The sequence below is a fragment of the Macaca fascicularis genome, chromosome X (assembly GCF_037993035.2).
Source record: "Macaca fascicularis isolate 582-1 chromosome X, T2T-MFA8v1.1".
Classification (NCBI taxonomy): domain Eukaryota; kingdom Metazoa; phylum Chordata; class Mammalia; order Primates; family Cercopithecidae; genus Macaca; species Macaca fascicularis.
The window spans coordinates 32,259,684-32,287,377 of record NC_088395.1 but is presented as its reverse complement, the minus strand read 5'-3'; the positions used below and the strand labels follow the sequence as shown (position 1 = coordinate 32,287,377).

Below are 27,694 nucleotides of genomic sequence, written 5' to 3'. Positions count from 1 at the left end.
TTACTAATCACTCTTTATAAGTGATTAGTTCATTTCAATACAAACTAAAACTTATTTGCTGAATTATTATCTCTAAACATCCACAATGCAGAAAAACCAACCTGGGAATTTCATAAAACCTTATTTTTATGTAGTAGAATTTCTTCTCAAAGCATAGCTCTTGGATTAGGAATTGAGGAAAATTCCAATTCAGCCAAATGCATCTGTTTCAGATAGCTGACACTTCTGCCTACTCATTTCCTAACTAACAAGAAGAAATGTTAATGGGAGTTTTCAAAGGAAAAGCTGAACACCATGAAGGAAAGTGACACAAATAATGTTAGCTCATATAGTGACAGGGTGAATTTGTGTGCTTTCAAGTACCTTCAGTGAAAATAGGAAAGTAGAAATTATAAAATGCCCTAACATTTAAATCTAGCATGTTCTTGTAGACTAGGAAAAAATAAGTTTTAAAACATGGACTATATATAATAGAATGATATGGAAAATGTTTGTAGTTGCCAGTAGAAACAATAACAATTACCATTAGATTGAGTATTTAAACCAGCTGAATATTTTTATTAATGGAAATGGCATCTGTTTTGTGAAATAATGCTGCTGAATGAACCATATTAAAATTGACCAGTATTTCCTAAAGAACGTTGTCACAGACATACAAGCATGAGACCCTAAAATCTTAAGGTATTCCCTCTGAAATCGACTTTAAGACATTAACAGTAGTGGTATTGTTTAGATGAAGTTTTTAGGCTTTAAATCATCAAATGTTAAGTAAACATGGGGAGCGCAACACCAGCGTGTTATTTTGACATGAATAAACTGCTGTTTTTAGGAAAAAAAATACTGTCTTGTTAAGGTTAAGCTCATTGGTTTTCTGGTATCTTTTGCAATGTTGTTGTGTTTTACTGCTCCATAACGTATTGTTATATGGTAAATGTGCAATATATTTATATATGTTGCTGTAAAGAAATGTAATAAGAAACTGTTTACTTTGTGATATAGCAGTAAAAAATGTATTCATTGTCATTGAGAATACAGAAGTAAATATGGATTACATATGTCATATTTTAATGTACACATGGTCCCACCATCAAATGTTGAAAAACTTCTAAAGTATTATTTTCTTTAAGAAAAACACACTCCCTTTTCTCAAATGTGAAATGTTCAGAGAGAATGGAAAATTACCTATAAAGCATGTAGTTATAGCATGGGGACCCTGCTGTAATCTCTCAGATGAGGAACAAAAAGGAGAAAGAAAGAGCGCACTGGTGCTTTGGAGTTGAGGAGAGAAGGCAAAAAAAAAAAAAAAAAAAAAAAGAGTACAGAAATGTCAAAGACAAGTTTAGCTGCTCTTCAGCTCTGCCTTACCATGGTTATTAGTGATTGAAGAAAATTCTAAAGCACGTTTTAAAGGACCCAATTCTGAAGAGTTTAGATTCACAGAGCACAATGGAGTTGGAGCGACTCCTGCTCAAAAGTTTGAGACAAGCGATTCCAAGAAAAGACTGTCCTCCTCTTAATGGAAATACCCAGATTTTCTCATTCTTCTCGCCTTGCTTTTAGCACTCGCAGCCCGGAAAGCCCTTATATAACAGGTACTGCGTTGAAAGGTCATTGACTTGTACAAAAATGATGAGTGCTGAATAGATGTACATAGGTCACTGACAGTATCTGCTACAGAGAATGAGTTTTCGTATTTTTATTAGGGTACACCTGCTTGACAATCTACTGCCTCAAAGAACTCTATAGCAGATAAGTGAATTTATATTAATACAGATTGAATTAAAGGATATCTAGAAAAAGGCATATGATGTAAAAAAAATCAGATACAAGTATATTTTCTGTATAGTCAGTTTTTACAGTGTTGATTTCACCAGCTGGCTGCTGAGTTTGACGGCTTCTTAACAGTCGCACTGCTGAGATTCAAATGCTGATAGAAACTTTGATGGAAAAATCACTTGAGTAAATATTTCTACCATCTGTTGCCCTTCACTGGGACCCTAATGTTAAGAATAATTCATACCATTGCTTGTCCTTTATATTTCCTCAGCAGTAATAAAATTTCATAAGATTTTGTTTTGTGGTCACAAAGCTATCCCGGTTTCTGTAACTAGAAGACGTACACGAGCATAAGGGAATCAGCAGGAAAATTTACTGCTAAGAGAATTTGTCTCTAGTCACTTACTTTAAGGTTACAGCAATGTATAAGTGTGGGAATACATTTTTAAATGAGCTTTTCAAAGTTATTAGCTGGTAGTGACATGAGAGTTAAGTCTCTTAATACAGTTAAACAGTTGGGCACTTCATTCTTGTGTAAATACTGTTACCCTTTTATTGCTGCTTAGAAACTCTTCTGCAACTTTTTGGCTCCTATACATCTTTTCCGAAGTAGTAAATAACAGATTTACTGGGAGTGTGGTACCAGGCAGAAATTCAGAGAGGGGCTTTAAATCCTTGCCCATCAAGTGTATCTTTCAGAAATAAGTATATTAAAATAATTGGATAATTTCAATGGCTTGTTATTAGAGTTCTGTTGTCCAGCATGGCATGTTTAAGAAGATGACAGATTTTTAAACATTATTGGATAGAAGCGAGAACAAAAAACATAACTTACTGTAATAACCACAGTAGTAAAGAACTGCTTAAAATGCATGATAAACATGTCATCCCTAAGAGATTCCCATTCTTAGAGCATGAAATTATCAAGAGAGTAAGAGCCTACAGAAAAACGGGAAGAAGGCTGATTGCAAATTCCAAATTGGGAAAAAAGACTGCTCACATCATTATGGAAGCAATGAGAAGCAGAAATTGTCATTTAATGAAATATACCTTCTTACTATTCCCTCGAATGCTTGTTTCTACCTTTAAATTTGCTTTTCTCTCTACCAGAGGGCTCTACCCTATCTCCAGTTCCTCACCATGTCCCAATCTACTCCCTTTCAGAATTTTTGTACACTTCCCTTTATATATATTTTTGCTCTGATTTTATATTCACAGATATGCCTTTTGTAACTCCCCCATCTTAAAGAAAACACACACATACACACACATGCACACACACAAAATTGAACTCTTTCTGGGAGATCTGCTTAACCTTCTTCGTAACACTCACTTGCTGAAACTGTAGTATGTGTTTTCATGTTTATTACCTATCTTTTCCATTAGAATGAAAATGTTTTGGTACTTGGTCTTTCTTGATCACCAATATACCTCAGGACATAGAAAAATTGATTGATATATTGAAAATGTAATGTTCAGTAGAATGAATAAATACATAAATTTAAAAATCATACTTTTATTATAGTACCTGAGACAAATGATCCCCAAGTTTGTCCTTCTTGCTTTTCATAGCCAAAACATTCTCTCTTACATTGAGCTTCCTTCACCTTTTCTGTGTACACAGCACTTAAAATTTTCACATTGTCTGGTACTTGAACAATATGATGGTGCCATTCTCTTACCCATTGGAGTATATGTTAAATACCAGAACCCATGTAACAAACATATATTGTGTTCCTACTGTGTGCAAAGCACATACTGCTTGCTGCTAGGAATACAGAGCTGACTAAGAGCCTCTTTTCTCTTTATGAGCTCACAGTCTCATGAATTCAACATCTTAAGGCACAACATCTAAAGCAAAGTACAGTAAGTAAACACTCCAGAAAGTACTGGATCTGGCCTAGGACAAATGGTGGGTTGTTTTTGCACCTATTATTTTTCCTGCCCCCTAATTGACAGTCCTCCATTACACCTCTGGGATACCTAGTCTCACTTGGGAAAACCTGACTTTGGGAATCAGAGGCAGTCTCTGTTGCTTATAAATGAGGAACTCTAATGGATACATACTGTCATTAGAGAAACTCTGCTTCTAGCCTGGCTCCTTTTGTAAAGAAGGTTGAATCCCCTTGGAGAGTCTGCAGAACATAACCATTTGCATGTAATGAACAGTTTGTAATACTTTGAGATTGATGTGCAATTTCTCTTTGACAAGAGAAAAACAATTAGGATCAACTGTGGTCATATATCCTAGAATACCAATGTTGTTTCCACACTCTAAGTGTTGTTGGATCATTATATGAGATTCATAATTTTGTCCTGTTGTACCCACGTTTGCATTACCATTCAGTCTTAATTTATTATACCGTATTAAAAGTTTTTTTTTGGTAATTTGTTCTTATTGCTACTCAGACATTAAAATGTCTGCAGGCTGTGAAAATGAATAAATTTAATGTGGCAGCATAGTTCTCAAAATCCTGGCTTTACAACTAATAGTACAGGCTTATATTGTATTGTAAATCCTAGTTAACATGGATTTATTTGAAAATCCAATTTTACTGCTAATTTTAAATAACACATTTTCATACATTTTATCCTTGAATTTCTATTTTTTTATAATGTATGGCTATTGTATGTATTTACAGAAGGACAATGCATGTACTTTTAAATGCTAATAATGGATTGCTGAAATAACTGTAACTTTAAAACAATGCAATTGCTAAAAAATAAACTGTGCAGCCTGGTTTAATGGAGGTTTATGAATATATGATTAAGATATATGTTATATTAAGTAAATTCATTCAACTGGTAGTTCATAGGAACTTTCAAATTTAATCTCATAACCAGCGCTATCCTTCAAAGAATGGTCAGGGCAATTTAACCAGTACGTGACCACTCAAGATAATTTCATTGAAAAGTGGCTGAACTATTGAAATCTTTTATAGTCTCCTTGGGATATCATTAAGAGTAGAAATTTTGAAATAAAATTGTAATGATGTTCAGAAAAGAAGATAAGTAGGTAACTCTCTTAATACATTTTGCGCTGCTGTAACAAAGTACCTAAGACTAGGTAATAATTTATAATGAACAAACATGTATTGGCTCACAGTTCTGGAGACTAGGAGGTCTAACATTAAGGTGTCAGCCTCTGGCAAGGGCCTACTTGATATGTCATCACATGATGGACGATTAGAGGGCAAGAAAGATCAAAAGTGGGCTGAACTCCCACTTTTATAAGGGAGCGACATCCAGTTGTGAGGGTGGAGCCCTCAATCCTAATCAGCTCCTAAAGGTCCCACCCCTTAGTACTATCACAATGACAATTACATTTCAACATTAGTTTTGGAGGGAAAAACATTCAAACCATAGCAGTAATGCTGACCACTACCACACAGGGCTTGGTAGGCTACCCTAGCTGTTGCACCCAAGAGATGAATCTTCTTATATGATTACCTTTATCTTTTTTATCTTTTTTTTTACTTTATTAAAATACTTTTATTTTACATGTATATTTTTGTCTACCCACCAATTCCATGTCTGACCACTGCTACTACTACCATGTCCTAGCGTAACATTCCATACATACTTAAAACCAACCAAAGGGTGAAGTTCTATCTTTAAAAACTAAACAGGCATTTTGGACAACACATTCTTGGCAATGGAATCTGGACAACATTTATCAAACATGGCAGGGAAAGTTCTCACTCTGCATTATAAAAAAGACAGCCAGATATCAACTGTTATAGAAATGAAATCAGTTGGAAAATTTTTAACAAATTGTTTGAACTATTTTCTTAAAGAAACTTCCTCCACTACCAGAGATCTTGAATAGCCTCCTGGTCAGTCATCTGGAAGCAATTCTTCACATAATTGATGAACTGGCTTCCACTTTAGGAAGAGAACCACCTTTTTCTATAGTTGCTTGCATTTTTGCTTTAATGTCTTCTACAGAACTAGGTCCTTTGGGTGTTTTAGGAGTTTTCTCCTGTTTTGAAGGATTCTTGTCCTTTAGATCTTGGTGTTGATAATTTTGAGTCTTTTCCATTCTGATTTGACTTTTGTGCATTTTTGGCTGGAGTATCTTGTATAGATTTCTTCACTAGCGCTTTTTCTTCAGTTTCCTCATCATCAAAATCATCATCATCATCATCATCTTCATCAGCAGCAAGTTTTACTTTTTTCTGTGGAACCTTGCTACCACCTCCAGATATACTTACGAGTTTCACATCCTCCTCCTCTTCATCTTCTGACTCTGTATCCTCCTCCCCAGCTACTAAATGCTGTCCACTAATATGCACTGGCCCTGAACCACAGTTCAACCGTAAGACCACTGATGGTGTTATTTCAAAGCCCCCAAGGGAAACGGTTGGCTGTACAGACATTTTCAAAGTTGCCAATGTTACTTTAATTGGACTGCCTTCGTAATTCATTGCCTCTGTTTCAACAATGTGCAATTCATCCTTTGCACCAGCCTCTAAACTGACCATTCTTAAAGATAACTGTTGCTCATTTTCATCATTATCCACCTAAAAGTGATCATCTTTGTTGGCCTTTAGTTCACAACCAAAAAGATACTTCTGGGGCCTCAGGGGGCTCATGTCCATCAAATCGTCCATTGGGTGCGGCACACACTTAGGTGGAAGAGAAGGCAGATAGAGATAAACGACCACTGCTCAAGAGAACAGCCATGCAGGATGGAATCACACCAGGAAGATTACCTTTATCTTAGAAAACCTGAATATCTTGTGTACTTTGACACTTCTCTACATTTCACCTAACCTTTAAAATCAACACATTTATTCAGCAAACTTTTACTTTTGGAGCTGCTCTGTGTCAGACTCTGTGCTAGGTGCTCAGGATGTTGAAATTGATATAATCCTAATCTATTCACAAAGAATCCAAGGTTTGCTGAAATTGATGGACATTTAAACAATTGAAACATTTAAGTGGTATAATTAGCAAATGGACATTTAAGCCATAAAAATAGCATCTAATAGATATAATAAAGGTCAGTACACCATTGAGTGAGTCAGAGCAGAGGCAACCCAAAGAGTAACTAGCTAGAAGAATTGGGAAAGCTTCACAGAGAGGGCGATATGAAAATAAGTGAGAGAATTGTAAACCCATGAAAATGAGAAAATGTTAAAAAGTGATGGTGTCAGAAAAACTTGTGGTGTGATAATGACAAGATCAGAGGAGCTCTTGGTAAGCGTGTGGATGCATGGAAAGAAGTGGCAAAAAATAATGCTAAGGACCTTTTTATTTTATTGTTGGTTTTGTTTTGATTTATTTCATTTTTTAAATCTAGCATGCTAGTGTTCGTTTTCCAAACTGTGAATCATAAACTCAATTTGTGGATCAACACCGGCCTTTGTTTTTTAACGAAACAAAATATAAAATATCAGCATTCATCACAAATAGATGTTTCGTAGATTTTTTGTTTTAATTGTGAACGGTCGTGTGTGTGTGTGTGTGTGTGTGTGAGAGAGAGAGAGAGAGAAAGAGAGAGAGAGAGATGGTTTGGATGTTTGTCACCTCTGAATCTCGTATTGAAATGTGATTTCCAATGTTGGAGGTGGTGCCTGGTAGGTGTCATTGGATCATGTGGGTGGATCCTTCATGAATGGCTTAACATTATCCCTTTGGTGACAAGTTAGTTCATGCTAGATCTGGTTGTTTAAAAGAGTATGAGACTTCAACCCCCACCTCTTTCCTGCTCCCCTTTGCCTTCCACCATGGTTGTAAACTTCCTGAGGCCCATGTCACTTACATCACCAGAAGTAGATGCCAGTGGCATGCTTCCTGTACAGCCTGCAGAACCATAAGTCAAAAGAAAACCCCTTTTCTTTGTAAAGTACCCAGTTTCAGGTATTTCTTTATAGCAATGCAAGAAGGGACTAATACTGTTGTATATGTATGTGTGTGTTGGGTTATTTCTGGTTGAGTGTCACAAGGTTGTAATACGGTGAGTGTAAGGAAGCATAAGTTTTAGAAAATTAAGCCAGTCCAGAAAATTAATACTTTTGGAAAACAGTACAAAATCAGCCTTACAAAAATATGCATAGAAAGATGTAATACAAGATTTATTTAATTGCAATAATTTTTAAAGTTGGTTAGTGCCTTGCTTTTGCATGCTGTTTTAAAAATTACCATGAATATGACTTCATGTGATTTTCAAATACTCCCAGCAAGATAGGTAGAAAAGGTATCCTTAGAACTCTTATACAGAAATTTTGGAAAGTTTAAATGCTTTATCCCAAATCATAAAGCTAATATATGAAGACTCTGGGATTAAACACCATATTTTTTTTACTGTTCATCAGCTAGAAGTTAGAAATGTTAAGCCAAAAACATTAAGTCATTGCTCTGCCTAATAAGTATTGAGGAAACTAATAAAAGGAATAATACCACTGACTACAGGACAAGGTCTTGCTAAGAGACCTTAAAAATATTAAGTGATGAAGATGAAACTTCTTTTGTTCATAAAATGTTATTTAGTTATGAGTAGAATTCTAATTAAACTTAAGTTGTCGTCAATAAAGTTGAGATGTAACATATTCATTAATATAAGTATAATTTGACCCATAGTGTATTAAAAGAAGGATGTTAAAAGGAGTTGTTATTAGAGATGATGTTAGGGTTGTTGATGATAATAACAGTAGTCATAACAAGGTGCTTTATAATTTAAGAAGTGCCTTCAATTACATTGTTACTCTTATGTTAATCTCCTTTTGATATATAGATTTGGAGGATTCTATATCACTCTCAGACATAGGTTACTGAGGTGATGGAAGAATTTAGCAAGCAGCTTTCAAATGGAGGGCATGAGCATTGGATTGTGTATAGCAAGGGCTGATGTTGTCTAAGAAAGCCTCTTGGTTTCCACAGGGCAGAAGCCCTTTGAAGATCATAGCCAGGGATTTAGTAATTGCCTCCCTTTCAGAATACCCTCAAGAGAAAACCCCACCATAAGACATGGTTCCCTACAGGCAAAACTGCTTTTCCTTAAAATTACTGTTCCATGAATATCAGCCTTCTTTGGTTCATTCAGCATAGTTTTCTTAAGTTTCAGGACAGTGCTGCAGACCAGGAGTTTCAACGTTGAGGAAAACAATACTACTTGGGCAGTGCCTACCTCAGTCAGGGAGGCAGATGCTTACCTTCATGTGAGGGAATAAGGAATCAATCATATTTCCAACACTCAAGGAAGCCAGTCTAGTGCAGGGAGAGATAGATACATAAACCTCAAAGTTATGGTATAGCATAATAGTTTTACAATTCCATAATAACTGCATTTAAAAAGTTTTATAGAAACAGAAGAGATGGTGACCTCAGTCTGGAAAAGCCAGCTTGGAGAATGGCAACCAATATTAAGTGGCAAAAGCTTTGGGAGCCCAGGTCCCCAGATGGAGGGTGCTAGCATGGGCTAGACAGGTAGGTTGGGAACACTTTGCAAAGGACATTACACGGTACACAGACAAGTCTGTGTTTTAGTCTATAAACCAGAGTTGCAGAATGTGTTTGAGCAAAGGCATGTGGGGATGAGATTGGCACTTTTCAAGATTTAAGTTTGTTTAGGGATACTTATGGTTTGCTGTATACTTCCTAGGTTTTTACATTATAATTATGGTTAGAACTTTAAAGGAAAATTGCAGTTTAGCACACTTGAAAGAGTGCAACTTCAAGTCATGATTGGAGACAGATATTTAACAGATTTGGTGATCCTGTGATGCTTATTTTCTTCTCAGACATTCCACATGACAACCATTTTTAAATGGTTTATTTCTACTTTAGCATCCATCTGAAGGTGTTATATATGTTTTCTGCTTGAAAATAAAGCAGTGAGCCAGGCACGGTGGCTCATGCCTGTAATCCCAGCACTTTGGGAGGCCGAGGCAGGCAGATCACGAGGTCAAGAGATCAAGACCATCCTCGTCAACATGGTGAAACCCCGTCTCTACTAAAAATATGAAATTTAGCCAGGCATGGTGACGCAGGCCTAGAGTCCCAGCTACTTGGGAGGCTGAGGCAGGAGTATTGTTTGAACCTGAGAGACGGAGGTTGCAGTGAGCCAAGGTTGTGTCATTGCACTCCAGGCTGGCGGCAGAGTGAGACTCTGTCTCAAAAAAAAAAAAAAAAAAAAAAAAAGAAAGAAAAAAGAAAATAAAGCAGTGAATGCGATTAAGATGGATTTACTATGATCATAAAGTACTCAGGAGTCTTATTTTAAAAGACAGCGTTACTCTAACTAAAAATATAGGAAAGAATCTAATACTGTTTTGCATATCATTCTCAGCTCTCTCAAAATCAGATATTAAGCTCTTGCTGCCAAAGGAGACTATACTGCACAGTGCTAGCCTGCATAAACTTTGAGAGGGTTGAGTTTTGCCAAGCAATTCTCTCAATATGTAAATTAAACAAATATTTGTTGACCTACTGTGTGACAAGTATTATTCCAGGAAATAGAGATCCAGCAGTGAAACAAGTATGGCTTCTTATAGAGTTCCCAAAAAGGAAATAAAAGGATATATGTATAATGATATCCATGAATTAAATTTATCTTTTGAAAATAAAAATTCTATCATAAGCTATAACTACCAACACTTCAATACTCATTCAGCAGTTTTCAGGGATTTGTACCTTTTGACTTAAGAGAATTTGGAAGTCTAATTGTATCATTGCACTGGACTCTTAAACAGGTAAGCGGATGACTTTGCCTGTATCATTGTTGACTGTACTTACAATCAGAAAGGGGCACAGGACAGATGCCAGGGAATAAGTGGGCAGCCCATACATGGAATGGTAAGAAAGAAGAACTACAGTGGATGTGGAAAGTTCCCTTCAGCATTTTCCCTAGACAATCTTTGGCTGTGTTTGCATGATCAATATTTCATTCATAGGATATTAAGCTCTTGATATAGTTCTCAAAACCCAAAATGAAATAAGAATTCTACTCTTTATTTAAATTCAAATTCCAAAGAGTTAAGTAACTTTCCAGGAGGTAATCTAAATACGGCCTCCTGGTTAGGGGGGGTTGAATTTGCATATAAATAGTTCTACCCTTAAAGGAAAACCACAGATGGTGGTAATGATGTAGTCACTAATGTACATCTCCACAATGGTGGAAAAAAATATCCACAGTTTTGCTTTCCCCAGTTGCTTTCCCCGTGCTCAACTGTTGTCTGAAAATAGGTAAGTACAGTACAGTAAGATATTTTAAGAGAAAGAAAGATCACATTCACATGATTTTCATTATAATATATTGTTATAATTGTTCTATTTTTATTCATGATTTTTAATCTCGTAACTGTGCCAAATTTATAAATTAAAATGTATCTTAAGTACATATAGTTTATATAGGGCTCAGTACTATCTGCAGTTTCAGACATCCACTGGGAGTCTTGGAATGTATCCCCTACAGATAAGGGGTGAACAACTGTGTCCTATTTGTGTGAATGCTAAAGGTGTTGTGAGCTCATAACAGTATGACACCAACACTGAACTAATCTATGATTTGTTAGTGAGAGAGATGTATTTGCAAGGAATGAGACCTGGTGCCTCATCCAAGCAGAGAAATAATTTTCAGATTTGCCTGACAATAAAAATCACAATGTGAGGTCTCTCTTTAGAGCTGCAATGTCCAATTCAGTGCTCACTAGTCACATAAGATGCTGAACTCTTAAAATGTGGCTAGTACTAATTGAGATGGGCACTGAGTATGACACACATGCCAGGGTTTGAATACTTAGAACCAAAAAGGAAGTAAACGCTCCTTTATTGCATGTTAAAATGATGGTTCTATTATATTTGATTAAATACAATATATAATTGACCTACTTCATTTTGCTTTTAAAAATGTGGCTATTAGAAAATTTCAAATTATATATGTGTGTGATTACATATGTGTTTTCACATATGTAATTGATACGTTTCATGTATAATTGATACCTGTTACATATGTGAGACATGTTACATAGCATGTACATATGCACACAACATATGTAACATGTTATATATGTATTGTTACATGTGATACATGTGTGATTGTTGTATTACACACATGTGTAATATGAAATTACATGTAATTTCAAATTACATATATGTGTATTTTGAAAATTACAAATTACATATTTTGTTAGTGTTGCTTTACAAAGTCAAACTTACCCTATTTAATACAGTATCATGACTTTTTTATAATTAGTAAACTTTGATGCTTTTGTAGGAGAATAAATAATGCTTATTATGAAAACTGATTGGAAAAGTGAGCTGGAGCAGGGAGGTGAGGAGAAAGGACTAGAGATCACCTTTCTTTCCCAGCTCCGCTCTTCTCCCAACCTTTTTCCTTTCCGTTCTCTCATCCCAATTCAAAAGTGCAGAGTTCACAGTCGGCGTGCTGATTTAGAAAACAGATGTGTAAACAGCCTTAAATTTTCTCCAGGCTTTTACAATGAAAATAAGTTCAGTATCAAAAGCAACAATAGAATCTGTGGGAAGGTGTAGGGGGCTATGTTTTTGAGGTAGAAACTATAGGTGCTCCATGGTGGTTCAAGCCTATAATTCCAGCACTTTGGGAAGCTGAGGCGAGAGTATTGCTTGAGGCCAGTAGTTTGAGTCTAGCCTGGCCAACAGGGTGAAACCCCACCTCTACTAAAAATTTAAAAATTTAAAAAATAAAAAAAAAGAAGAGCCTTGCGTGGTGGTGCTCGCCTATAGTCCCAGCTACTCAGGAGGTTGAGGAGGGAAGATTGCTTGAACCTGGGAGGCAGAGGTTGCAGTGAGCTGCGATAGCACCACATGACTCCAACCTGGGTGACAGAGTAAGACTGTCTCAAAAAAAAAAAAAAAGGAAAGAAAGAAAGTATAGGCACTCCTTATATGCTGCTGCTCACACCCCTCCCCTTCCCAAAAGTTTGCAAGGGGAAAAATGTGTGGAATTGGCAATATTTAGTGGCATGCAACTGTCAGTCATCAGACCGCACATCCTCACTTCTGCTAGTGGCTCAGCACCCGACAGCACTCAGTGAAAACTAACTCATTTCAAAGGTGAAAACAAGTGAGTTTGACCACCAGGGAGTATTGAAAACTGTCAGTGCTGAAGCAAATGTGGAGGGTGTCCTGTAGTTTGCTCAAGTTGATATTTGTGGTCCAACCCCTAGCTGAACTACTAATTATTGATATCTGTCTTGATGGTGCCTGAGGAGAAAGGTTCTCAAAGGGAATCAATGTTCAAATTATAGTATGTATCTTGGCTGTGGAAGTTATTGAATTTTAGCCAATACTTGCTACTCTTTCATTTATAGTGTGAGAATGCAGTGTAATGAACCTAACTCTCACTGTCCTGACTTGCCTTTCTCATCGCATTCACAATAAGCACATGTCAATACGTATACACATTTCATATTTCTAAAGTTTACTTTATTTCCTTATTGTACATCACTGTGATGCTGATGGAAGAGAAAAGGAAAACAGTATTGATTGTGAAACTGTTTTATCTTTAGTGGCTTAGGTTTTTTTGTATGATATGTAAGATCGCGCATACATAAGGCAACATGAAGCTAAATAGATTTTCATATAGCATGTATTTTTTCCAATTAAATGTTTAATTTTTTTCAGAGTATACTGGGGACGTTTTGAATAATAGAGAAAAGTACAAAGGAAATTCATAATCCCGCCACCTATCAGCAAAGTGAAATTTTATTAAGAAACATAATTTTCCTGTAAATCATAGTGAACACATGGTAGGTTTTGTTTAACACAGTAATTGGAGAGCCAGTAGGAAGACAAAACTGGTTCAAAAGATAATACAAGAAACAAATGCTTCTATAATCAGTGAATTTTTTAAAAAGTATTCTGGAATAAGATTAGTGAATAAGATACTAAACTGGTTGATACCCTATAGCCTTTGGGGCTATATCCTCTACTGGGTAAAAAGTCATTTACATCATATCAGTTTTCTAAAATTTGCATTTAACTTCATAGCGTTGTAATGTGTGGGCCCAAATTAATAGTAAACAGTAAGAGTTGCTTTACTCTGAAAATATTTAAGCTCCTCTGAGGGTGTGAGGAGTTTGTTAGAAAATAACGCTACTATTAAGTTGAAACACACACAATCATCTTTGGTTTTACTTCTAAGTTTTGGATAATTTTTCTTAATAAAATTACCTTATCCATTTTCTTAATTTTCTTAACCTTCTAAATGTTTCTCCTAGGTACTTTTATTGAGTTTTGGAATATAGTTGATGTGTGCTGAATTTTTATCCAGTTTTAATTCTACTGAAAAATCTAAAAGATGTTCATCAACTACTGTATTTCAAATGCATACAACCCCTTTCATGTTAAAGAGACTATATGGGAAACACAGTCTCACACTCTCAGGACCTGGTATCGTTAAAGTCTTGACAATGTTAAAATTAAACAATGCCTTTTTTAAAATCAAAGGATACAAAAAGGGCTGTGTTGGTCAAAGGATACAAAATTTCATTTAGATAGGAGAAATAAGTTCATGAGATATTTTGTACAACATAGTGACTATAATTAATAACAATGTATTATTGAAAATTACTAAGAGTCGATTTTAAGTGTTCTCACCTCAAAAAATAGTATGTGAGGTAATACATATGTTAATTAGCTCATTTTAGCTATTCCACAATAGACACATTTTTCAATACAACATGTTGTATAATACATGATATATACAACTTATATTTGCCAATTCAAATAAGTAAAAATAAATGCAAATTATTTGAAAGAAATAACATGTGAAAAACATCCACTCTTCATATTAAACCATGAGATATTTTCTGTTAAAAGATTAAATGCCCAATAAATTTTTGATGTTAACGGAAATAAAAATGCTTAATATTTAAATACGTATTTGCATGCTATTGACCCCCCGAAGTTCACTGCCGGGCTAAGTGAACCAACTGTATCTTAAGTCAAAAATGCTGAAATTCTTCCCCAAATCTCAAAGCTCATGAAAACGTAAACAGAAAATTTCCAAATAATTCTACAGGGAAAATAAGACATACTATTTGATCTGATCGCACAACAGGATGATTATGGTTAATAATAACTTAATTGTACATTTAAAAATAACTAAAGGAGTGAGATTGGATTGTTTGTAACAGAGGTTAAATGTTTGAGAGGATAGATACCCTATTATCCATGTTGTGCCTATTTCACATTGCGTTTCTGCATCAAAACATCTCATGTACCCTACAAATATATACTCCTGTGTACCCACAAAAATAAAAATAAAAAACAGAGGAGCCCTAAGATAAGCTAATATTTAAGCTTATCATACTTATTAAGATAAGGAATACATACTAAAAGTAATAGCATTTAAAACCAGATGTTGGGAGAGGGTTCCAACTTGTTCATTAAAATTCAAAGTCACCTGTCTTGTGTTATCATGATCCTGAGAATATGTAAGTATGTGTATAGCTCATCTAAACCCTTTTTCTTTCAACATGATCAATATATTGAGCATCAGAGATATTTTATAAGAAACAACGAGGACAACTCAATCAGCACATATATATTAAACATGGAATCTATAATGATTGTGAAGCCTGAAGCAAACTAAATATTCAGTAATAGGTTCCTTTGTTATGGTATAGCCATTTGAATATATAACATAAATGCCTTACATTTGTTTAACTATTTATGGTTTATGTTGTTAGGTGATGAAATGGCTTGCAAAAGTCAGAAACTCAGAACTAAGTTACAGGCTTACATCTGGAGCCTGGTTTTCTTTCTTTAAGGTAGAACCACTGTGAAGTAAAAATTTTTTTGTATCTGAAACAATAATGTAGAAGCTTAAAAGTATTATCCAAGTTGTCATAAGCCTATTATTTCTTTACATTACTGAAGTGAAAGACAGCATTAATGGCTAAATGCCATACTTGGCTATAATTTATATTGTTTAGGACTGGAAATGTGCCTGAAATGTACATTTTTTTCCAAAATAGTTTATGTAATATTTGAAACCTGACAAGAACCCTAATGATTTCATGGAATATTGTCAAATATAAATGTGAAGTTTTAAAGACACAGGGACACATTCAGAATAAACACCCTAACCACAGGCTAACAGAAGAACTAGACTTGAGAAAATGAATGGGAAGATAGTAACAAATGACTTCTTTGGCAACCTTATACATGCTTAGCCTTATAGACTGTCTTATCAATGCTCCACAATCTATTTCCAGCAAGTATGGCATTTGGAACAGGACCACACAAGACAAACTATGAGTTCACATTACCCACAACTGCACAGATAGAGGGAACAACGGAATACTCCCTTTCTTCTTAAAACAATAACTTCTGTTGAAGCTCACTGGCTGCTGCTTTTCAGCTGTTTCTGCTAGCTCCTCCTCCGCCTCTTGACCTTTAAGGCAGTGGTCTTCAAAATTTCAAGACTGCTTTCTCATTGAAACAGAACTTGTCAGCACATTTCTTCCCCAAAATGTACATTTATTTGTACATCATATATGAATATGACTAAACATGTAAACATATGCAAAAGTAGAAATCAATAAATATAAATGCAAACACAAGTAGAAGCATTAACAGTTTTCCTTTGTGTCCCAGTGCGTTGTTCTCAATTCCTCAGAGGTATGTATGCCACTGTTTGAGACTATACCTTCAATCCTAGGGTTTCTGGTTTCGCTCTCTTCCTAGTTGATAGCATCCGTTTGTATGGACTTAAATGCCATCTTTAGTTGAATAACTCCTCTGTCTCTCCATCCCAGATTTCTCTTGATTCCAAACCTGCTTGTTCACCTGAGTATATCACACAATTCATTGACTGCCATACGTGCAGCTTTGATATTTTATTTAAAATCTTTCTTCTTCCCCAGCCCTCATCTGTTTCACATTAGTGTCTTCTTATCTACTTGATTGTTAAGCAGAGTCCACATGATTCTATCATTTATCTCCCATTTTATGTCTAATATATAAGCAAGTAATGCAATGCAACTTCTGTCTCCAAAAATTTATTTTGAATTTGCCTTCTCTTCCTCTGCATCTCCCCCATCTTAGGCCAGGTCACCTCTGCCCTCTTGCCAGAATAGGTCACATTCTCTTACTATGGTTGTTATTCTCTTCCTATTCAGTCCTACACCACAGCAAAATGGATCTTCTCAAAATGTCAGCTAGATAAAGGCATTTCTGTGCTTAAGGCCCTCATGGATTTATCTTATTAGGATGAACACCCAACTCCTTATTATGGCTTTGAATACAATGAATTACAAAGCATGATATATATATGATATTTCTACCTTTACCATTTTCTTCTTAAGCCAATCTTTCTCAATCCATATAGTATAATCATATTAGTGCTTCTTCACTTTCTAAAATATCTCAGGGCCTTTGCACATGTTCCTCTGTTCTTAGAATGCTCCTCCTTTTCTCTTTGTGTAGCTAGGTGCTTCTTTCCATTTACAAATCACATGAAATGCAATCATTCCCTCCTCCTTCCCTCACTACCTCACAAAAACTGATGCCTCTGTTAAACCATTTATGGAATTTTACTCAGCAGTGAATAAAGGAACAACCAATGATAAAAGCAACAATATGGATGAATCTCAAAAATACTATGCTGAGCAAGAAGTCATAGACACAAATATGGGTATTTACATGAAGTTAAAGCACAGCAAAACTCAGTAATTGAGGTCCCAGGATCCCAGGAATTAAGAAAGTGGTTACCTCTGGGTGAGGGTTGGAATTGAATGGACAGAGTCATTAGTGACTTTTTCTGGGTAATAGAAATGTTGTCTATTTTGTTCGGGTGGTGAATACATAGATACATTCAATTGTCAAAGCACATCCATCCAAACACTTAGACTTTTGCACTTTCTTATATGCAAATTATGCCTCAATTGAAAAAAAAACATGTTTATTTTCAAAATTATGTCAACAGTTGAAATTATTTAAAGAATTGGTTCAAATGAGATTAATTATGTATCCATCATTGATGTATGATAGTTTTGTATGTAGTTAAGGTTATTGGAGATAATTGAAGGTTATGCTCACAAAAAGGCTACATAATATGAAGTTTATCTGCATTGATCTTTAATAGCTTTTGTGATTTCAACTTCTTCACAGCTCTGTAAGAAGGCAGTGTGGCATGTTGAAGCAAGCATGTGTCTTGAAGTAACACAGGGCTGCTATACAACCCCATGTCTACCAATTATCAATGATGTGGGTATGTTGCTCGATCTCAATAATCTTCCACTGTAAAATGGAATGTAACAACTGACTCACAAAGCAAAGGTATTTACATTATATAATATAATTCCTGGGATCCTGGGACCTCCCTAAACCTCATCCACAGATGCCAGGTTAAAGACCCCACCACAGACTAGAACAAGTTGTGATATCAAAATGAATAAATATTAATCGAAGGGCCTGTTGTGATTGACCATCACATGGTAGGCACTCTGTAATATCTGCTGTCTCCCTCCTTTTTGGGGGAAGCATTCTAAATGTGCAAAAATAAAGGGTTATTTGCTTTCTGGCACTTGGGATCGATTTATTGAGGATATGTTAGCGGAACAGCAAAGGTGAAACACTAAAAGCACCATCAATACACAGGCAGAGGTGAAGCCATAAAGCCTTTATTTTTTAAATTAATGCACAAAATATAAGAGGTGCGTTAGAACGTCCAATCTCTGAAAGGATACACAAAAGACATAAAATTACATTGGCATATTTTCATGATGTTCAAAATATTGTTTTAATTAGTGTATTATGAGTTTATTCATGTGTCTGTGTGTTGTGTTATATTAATCTGTTCTTGCATTGCTATAAAGAAATACCTGAGAATGGGTAATGGATGAGAAAAGACACTTACTTGGCTCACAGTTCTGCAGGCTGTACCAGAAACATAGCAGCATCTCCTTCTGGGGAGGCTTCGGGAAGCTTCCAATCATGGCAGAAGGCAAAATGGGAGCAGGCACATCACCTGGCTAGAGCAGGAGCAAGAGAGACAGAATGACGTACTACACACATTTAAACAGCCAGATCTCAGAGAACTCACTCATCTTCATGAGGATGGCACCAAGAGGATGGTGTTAAACCATTCATGAGAAATCCACCCACATGATCCAGTTACCTCCTACCCGGCCCCACCTCCAACATTGGGAATTACATTTCAAGATGAGATTTGGGCGGGGACACATATCCAAACAATATCCATGTTTAATCAGAAAAAAAAAAAAAAAACAGTAACAGTGATTTTACTTTGTAGACCTTTGCTAATGGCTCAAATCTAGCTCCATTCCCAGAACAGCCTGCGGTACACATTTTGAAAGATAGTTGATTAATATGAAAGAAGATTTATCTGTAGTCATTAAGGCCATTATGGTTCACATATATGAGTAAATATTCCAAAGTAGCCATGCCAGTTATCACATATCCAGAGTCTCAAGGGCACTGGACAGCAAAAGTAAAAGACACATAGCAATTCTTACTTTATAGCACAGTAATTCTTGTATATTTTAAATGGATATTTACATTTGAGGACATCCATTTGTTAAGAGTTGGGTACATGTCTCTTAAATCTAAGTAATATTTATTTAAATTTCTGGCTGCAGCAATTCCACATAGGTAGAAATGAAGTCTGAATTGAATTGGGGGTCTTTGCAATACTCTCTCTGGTCAATGGCTATTTTGACAATGCTGAGAGATGTGGTTAGCCATTCTTTTTCATTTCATATTGGCAACCTAGAGGGCAATTGAGCCTTCTCCCCTTAACTAAATGTATGTTTTATTCATTTCTGGATCTTTATGGCTGACTTTGAATCCTAGCCTGTGGTAGGAAGCATGGTGTCAGAAGGAACTATGAGTTAAGACTATGCATACTTGTCTTTGAGTCTTGAGTATCGTACCTCCCTCATAGAATGAGGGAACCAGGGATTCTTCTTGAGGTCCAGACCCTGCATCCATGTTAAGAATACCTGTGCAATTTTGCTTCCTGATATTTAAGGTGAAAATACATTTTTGGATCATTGGGAGGATTATGTGAGATGATACTTTTAAATATAGGCCCCCTTATTATATGCTCTCATAGTTTCAGGCAACACTTGTCATATCTGTAACCTCAGTTTTAACTATAATGTTTCCATCAATGTCCCTCTTACCTGGTACAGGGTCTCTTCATATTCTTGGATTCCACATCTGTGAATTCAACCATGCATCAAAAATATGCAGAAAAATAATGAATGCTTACCTCTGTACTGATGATGTATAGATGTTTTTCTTGTCATTATTCCCTAAACAATACAATGTAATGAGTATTTATATAGCATTTACATTGTGTTAAGTATTACAAGTAATCTAGAGATGTTTTAAAGAATATAGGAGGATGTGCATAGGTTATATGGAAATATTACATCATTTTATATGTCTGTTAAACATTTGTGGATTTGCTTTCTTGGGGATCCTAGAACCAATTCCCCATGGATACTGAGGGCCAATTGTATTATCATAAGCAGCAAGAGGGAAAGGAGCCTGTCTATTTTGCTCAAAATTGTGTTCCCAGGACCTAGCATAGCTCCTGGCAAAGAATATTCAACAAAAATGCATTGAGGAAATAGTAGAGGGAACCATATCCCCTTATTCTCACTGTTCCTTCATGTAATGAATAAACAGTCAAATCTTACAAGAGATTTTAAACCAGTCAGAGAAAAGTTGGAAGTTAGTTAATTGTTCATAGATTGAGAAGCCTCGACGCTGTGTCATCTAGGTAATGAAAGATCTAGGGAAGTTTAGCAGGAAGAAGAAGAGATGACAGCTGTCTTCAAATGTTTGAAGGACTGTTAGGCACAAAAAAATTTAAACTTGTGCTGAATAGTTCCAAGAGGTACACAGTCTCTCGATAGAAGCTAAAGTGGGGGGTGACATTTGACCCAATAAAAAGCCATCTAAATATCAGAACTTCCAAAAGCAGGAATTGGTGCCTCAATAGTGTGTTTTCTAGCACTTATGATACCTGATCATAGGCAAGATAATGAAAAATTGGGACCTGGGAGTTATACATGGGAATGTATGTGTCAGTTGGGTGATTAGGAGGGGTGATCTTAAAGTCCTGTTGTGTTCTAAGAGTCTGTGATTCTGAGTCTTATTTCCCAACAAGAGAGATACAGAGCCGAAGATGAGATTGATAAAAATAGGATAAAGATATCAGGAAATCCTAAAGGTGAGAAAAGCAAGGCAGACCTGAAGCTAACTCTGTACTTCAGGTGCTTGCCTAGAGCCAGCCCTACCTACTCAGAGAACATTGAAGAGCCAGTTAAAAATCGTAAACACCTATGTAAAACAAAACTATCAAAACCTGAAGATTTCGAATGTTCTAACCTACTCGTCAGTTGAACTTTTTTCACAAATACTTCAGTTCATAGGCATAAATTTATTTTTTAATGATAGAAAATATATCTTAAAGAACTTATAACTGTGGATAAAAGCACCACCATAAAAATCTTGTGGTGAAATATGTATGTGTGTATATATATACATACACATACATATATAAAAATTATTTTAAATATGGTTAGCTAGACTATGACAGCAATGTTTATTAAACACAGAGACTCTTGACAGTACCACATTTACACTATAAAACTTTAAGTTGTCCACTATTCACTTACTAAGCTTATGCTTAATGAGTGTCTACTGTGTCACTTACTGCAGAAGGCACAGGAGGTATAGCACTGCACAAAACATATGTGGTCTCTGATGGAGTTTTTCAGTCTAGTGGTGAAAGCAGTGAATGAGTGTACAGATGTTAAATAACTGTACAATTAGTTGCATGTGTAAACTTCAAAGTTCAGAAGATGACAATTGATCTACGGCTATGTTTCTCAATCTCTGACGTTTTGAGTCAAGTACATCTTTGTTGTGGTGGACTGCCCTGTGCACTATAGGACGTTTGGCATCACAAATGACCTCTGCCCATTAGATGCCAATAGTACTCTCTTCTTTAATCACAAATTTGTCCCAGACATTTCCAAATGTCCCTTGCAGAGCAAAATCATCCCTAGTTGACAACCACTGGTCTAGAGGGAGGTCTTTATGAGGAAGTAACATTTAAGAAAGCTGATATGTTTACATATAGCTACAGGCTATTAAACATGTAACAAAACAATATAGTATGATAAGTGCTATGAGACCAAAGATGAAAGGGTTCTACTGCAGAAGTATGAACTCATAGTTAGGCTTTCGGGGTCAAAATTTGACTGACAATATTTACCAGTCAAGTGACCTTTGGCAAGTGACTTAGCTTATTCATGCCTCAGTTTTATCAAATGTAAAATGGGGCTAGAAAGTCCCATCTACTTCCTAGTAACTTTGGGGAAATAATTTGTGATTATATAGGGAAAAAAAAATCCTAGAAGTATGCCTGCTGCATAGTAGAAGGAAGGAGAAGGATGAAGAGAAATCTGCATTTTTTCTTCTGTAATGGGGCAGATAGTAAATAGTTTAAGTTTTGTGGACCAAATAGTCTCTGTAGTATTTACTTGATTCTGCAGTTGTGGCATTGAAACCAGCTATGGACAATATTTAAATTAGTGAGTGTGCCTGTGCTTTCAATAAAATTTTATAAATACAAAGTTTGCAAAACAAAGTTTTCTTTTTTGTGTAGTTTGCTGACACCCTTGTAAAGAAGCACCATTGTCAACACTGAAAATTACCAAATTTTTATTTTTCAAAGTTTTCAAATTTGCTTTGCTTGGTCTAGCTCATGAAATAAATCAAAAGTAGCAAGACCTCCACCTCTAAAGTAATGATAATAATCATGATAACCTCAAAAGGAAAAAAGAAACAAATATTTTTTAAGAAGAAAAAGTATTGTTAAATAGGATTATTGTGCACTGAGAAAACTCAGGAGACTCATTAAATCTGTGAAATAATTTTTAAAATACGTCATGAATACATACAATATAAAAAGCTCAATAGATTTTATTCATATTAATGACTATAAATGCAAATGGAAATATGTTCATTCACGCTGATGACAATGTATAAATTAAGGAGGAATAAAGTTAAAAAAAATTGTAGACCCTATAGGTGAAAAGCATAAAAATATACATAAGAACACAAAGTGAAAACTGACTACATAGAGACATACTTTGTTTTAGGATTTAAGATTTATTGTCATTAAACTTGCAATACCTGCCAAATTAACATTTGAATTTAATACAGTTCTAATCAGAATGCTTTTGATGTGTTTGGGGGCAATATAATTTCAAACGAAATAGGCGAGGATGTAATTTAAAGTTTATATAGAAGGAAATTTTGTGTGTGTGTGTATAAATTGGAAATAACTTTATTAATATGAAGCATATTATGGCAGCAACTTACACTTCCAGATTTCTGCTATACTTTGAAGTAATTGTGATCAAAACCATAGTGTGCTGGCGTAAGGCTAGAGAAATGGGTTAGTGGTTTAAAAGTGAGAATCTAGGAAAACATCCAAATAAGATAGGATATTTCATTTCTGTGTGGATAGCCTGTTTTACTTAATAAATAGTGTCTCATAATTGACTATTCATGTACCTATAACTTTAACTGTTGATCAAAAAACAGTCCTAGTAGATTAAGGAGCTAACTAGAAATATAAACTCATATAAACAATAAAGGAAAATGTAGGACTTTATAAGCTTTACAGGAGACAGATTTTTGGTAAGTCAGGAAGCCTGGAAGACTTAAAACATAAAATTGGCAGACTGAATTAACTGATAATTTAAAGCTTCCATAGAGCAAAATAAAAAAGCCACATTTTAAAATATATAATAGATTTAGAGAAGGTATTTACAAAAATATATGACTAATGGAGATTAATAATAACAATATGTAAAAAGATATGAAATGGCATTTTACTATAAAGGTCAAAAAAATGACCCGTAAGCACAATAAATCATGTTAATCTCCACTAGTAATAACTGCACACATTTACATAATATAGATGTTATGCCTGCATTTGATTTACTTTATCTGTCTTTTGGCAGAACGATTTGTCACCAAGTAAAAAATTCTATATCACTACCAGAAAGGTATATGATTGTAATATTTATTATGTTGCAATTGTAAAAGAAATAACTTTTCAATTGCTTACGAACCCTATAGAACATTACTGAAATACATTTACATTTTGTGGCAAACTTAGATTTAAACATCGTGTTCGTACTCTGGTTTATGCCGTTTTCCCATCTTTTCTTCAGGAATTGGATTGTGTTTGATTGAAAGCTAAAAAGAAAAAAGAATAATAATTCTGGTTTTGGTTTAAAAAATTAGTTTAGGCCGGGCGCGGTGGCTCAAGCCTGTAATCCCAGCACTGTGAGAGGCCGAGGAAGGCGGATCACGAGATCAGGAGATCGAGACCATCCTGGCTAACATGGTGTAACCCCGTCTCTACTAAAAATACAAAACATTAGCCGGGCGTGGTGGCGGGCTCCTGTAGTCCCAGCTACTCGGGAGACTGAGGCAGGAGAATGGCGTGAACCCAGGAGGCAGAGCTTGCAGTGAGCTGAGATCCGGCCACTGCACTCCAGCCTGGGCGACAGAGCGAGACTCCGTGTCAAAAAAAAAAAAAAAAATAGTTTAGGGTTTCAAAAGTTGCACATTTTCTTCTATTTTAAAAAAAAGTTTTCTTTGTTTCTTGGAGGCTTTATAGTAAGTGAATTTTTAATTCATAGACAGCATATTGTGATTAAATTTCCCCATGAGCTTCATATTTTGTTTTAATAGCAGAAACTAACTTGGTTGCATTTACTGCCCTTCCAAGAACAGTGTTCTGGAATAATTTTGACATATGTATCTCTTTTTAAAAGTGTGTTAATCTTTTCATAAAGAAAGTTTTCCCAGCTGTGTTACCTGTGACTCCAACTTTCTGGGGAGACAGGGGTATGAGATGTTGGAAGGGAATGGCTTGAAGAAATAAAATGCAGAAGATGTAATGCTTTCCTGTGATAGAAATGTATTTAGTGACCCTGAATGACATTCCTACTCTTGTCCCTTCATTTTTCCCACAAGTATGGTCTGGTCAATTATAAAAATTGACATTTGCAGTGGGTTCTTCTGTAAAAGATGCTAAATCAGAAATGATTTATTTTAGAAAAAGAGATGATATACATTTATATCCCCTGTCTCGGAAGTGTGAAGGTTGAAAAGCAAGGAGATGATCTTTTTACGAAAGATCTTCAGATTATTTTTTTCTTGGATGGCCCCTTATGCTTTGGTCAGTTGATGCTAAAATGTAAACTTCTTTATTTTAAAAAACTTTAAATTTTGAAAAAGAAAGTTCATAGTGCTAATTCTTTTTACATAGTCATTAATTAAAATGTAAGAGTCATTCTGAGAACCAAATCTGCTGATATGTTCTGTTATATTACAAGTTTATGTGTATTCGCTTTGCTTTTATACAATGAATCTTCTTTACTCTCTTCCTCACCTGCCAGAAATTGCCCCACTAAACATTCATAAAAGGTCCATTTTCAATCTCTATATTTGTTTCAGAAGCAAAAATATCATATATTCAAATTTTAGTTACTTTCCAATATCAAGCTAATAACTAACACAAACTATAGCAAAACAACAATCTAGCATTCAACAAAACCTCCCCAATGCACATATTTCAAGCTGTAGATATTTATGTATCATCCACCATCCTGAAATAATTTACATGTTCAAATCAAATGGAAAACTAGAATCAAAATTGTTGATTATTCTTACCAGGGCATTTTCTTATATTTAAGAAAAATACAAAATAAGTCATTTTCAGGAAGCAATCCTTCTGGCTAAGATTTTTTTTTAGCTTAATGCTTAAAGTTAATTGTTGATCTTTACCTATAAATCAAAAGGTGAACTAAAAATGCAGAATCAATCAGGTAGTCCATTTTGCATCAGGTGAAATATATAAAGCATAAAACAGCAAGTTAAATTTCCTAACAAAATTGAATTACAGTGAGTAAAAGTGACAGGACAAATGCATTAAGAAAAAATGGACTGAAATGGATAGAGTAGAATACATGCATTTATAAAACACAGTCATATATAATACATTCTTTTTTTTGTTATGAGTGTGAGAGTAATGGAAGAAAACAGCAATGATAACAAAACCAGTGTGATGTGTCAGATTTCACCTTTTAATTAAAAAATTATTCACCTCAGAGGGGAATTTTCTTTCTTGGGTTAGCTCAATCATGTCAGATCTTGTTCATTTAAAAGGTCAGTTTACTTTCCTTCTGAGGTTTTTCTTTGGGAAAAAGAAAAGAAAATAGATTTTCATTGGTATCCTGGGTAGAATTAATTGTTTATTATTGCTTCTTGAGATCTGTGAGAGGCAGAAAAAGGGTAACTGTGCAACCCTTTTGTCCTTCTGGATCTCAGAATGAAGGGATACATTCTGCTACATGAAATGTGGAACTAAGACCGCGTTGCAACATGATAACACAAATTTGGGGGTGTCTCTGTGCCCCCAGAGAAATTCACATTATTGAATTTCTCCATGTTATACACTTTTTGGATGTGCCTGTGCTATTTATTCAGTTTTTAAAAAAGAAGCTTTTGTAGACTAAATTGCCCTTTCTACTTTGCATCATTTTTGAACAAAGGATTTTCAACACTGATAAGCTCAAATGTATCATTTATTTTATTCAAGTAGCATTCAATTTTTCTTTAGAAAATAATATGTAGATATTTTAACACAGAGAACTTGCAACACTGCTCATGATAGGCACTTATTATATATTTGTTGAAAGACTGTATGGATAATGATCCTAACTTTGACTTTTCCAGTTTTGCCTTCACATTAGAATTAAGCAGAGAATCAAATCCATATTCCTGGGGGCTATGCTTGGACATCAGTATTTCTTTAATGATCTCTGTGTGAGTCGAAGGTGCAGCCAGACTGGGAATCATTGTGAAGAAACAGATTCAGAAAGGTTGAGGAACTTGCCCAAGGCTAATCAGATAGTTACTGGCAATGTTGTTTCTAAATCACAGTTTGGCTCCCCTGTTCAATGAATCTACACTATGTGGGACTGCCTCTTGCTCCTGACATCTTTTGCTGCTGAAATAAATGAACTCAAAGCCTAGAAGGTAGAAAAGAGGGAGTTCAGAATTATATTTAGGCACAAATACCAATAAGGTTATTTCTCCCAGAACTGCAACTTCTCTTGGTTTAACAGATAACTATTTAGCTGTGAGATACAACTGAGGAAGTGGACAAACAAGTTATCGGGTGATTCTGATGTGCCAGTTTATATTTCTTATCATAGGTAATGATTCAGAATTTCTCACAGTGGAGTAACCTGGGGGTACATGAAGGCATTCCAAGGAGTAGGCACAGATAGTTTTAAGGGAATTTATTTCTAGATCTTCTACTTTATTTTGTACTCTTCCTGAAAACTGAATTGCCTGGGGGGGGAAAAAAAAAGACGTCTGTAGTCAAGACCTCAGGCTGTTTCTCCTTTCTAACCACTTCCCCTTTCTAACCACTTCTCCCAATTTAAGAAAAAAAGAGGCTTACCTTTCATCCAACTCTGATCTTACTAAGGCTTCAAACAAAAGAAGCACGAATGACTTTTATGACAGGGCAACACAGCTTTTTGCAAGAAGAGTGGTTGCTAACTCTTTGCTTTCAACTGAACCCGAAGAGAAGACCTGATAAGTTGTCAACTGATAGATCATTAAAAATACATTTTGGTAAACAGTCATCATGTACTTTTAGCATATGCCATAGCAGGAGCACAAAGGATTAAGCAACGCTACTATAATACAGTTCCTTCCGTTTCCTTCTACTTACTTATTTGAATAAGATTTTTCATCATTTACATCTATACAGACAAAAATTAGGGATAGAATTGATGCTGAAACCTTTCCAATTCTAGAAATAATTTATATTCTTCTGAAAGTGTAT

The 27,694-nt window shown here is 35.3% G+C and overlaps 1 protein-coding gene and 1 pseudogene across 14 annotated transcripts in view; one reads left to right on the top strand and one right to left on the bottom strand.

Annotated features, from left to right (window-relative positions):
- DMD (dystrophin) overlaps positions 1-27,694 on the top strand; it is a 2,153,717-nt gene that overhangs the window by 1,022,570 nt on the left and 1,103,453 nt on the right. The gene's annotated exons all lie outside the window — the stretch shown is intronic.
- LOC141409384 (nucleophosmin pseudogene) lies at positions 5,524-6,522 on the bottom strand (annotated as a pseudogene).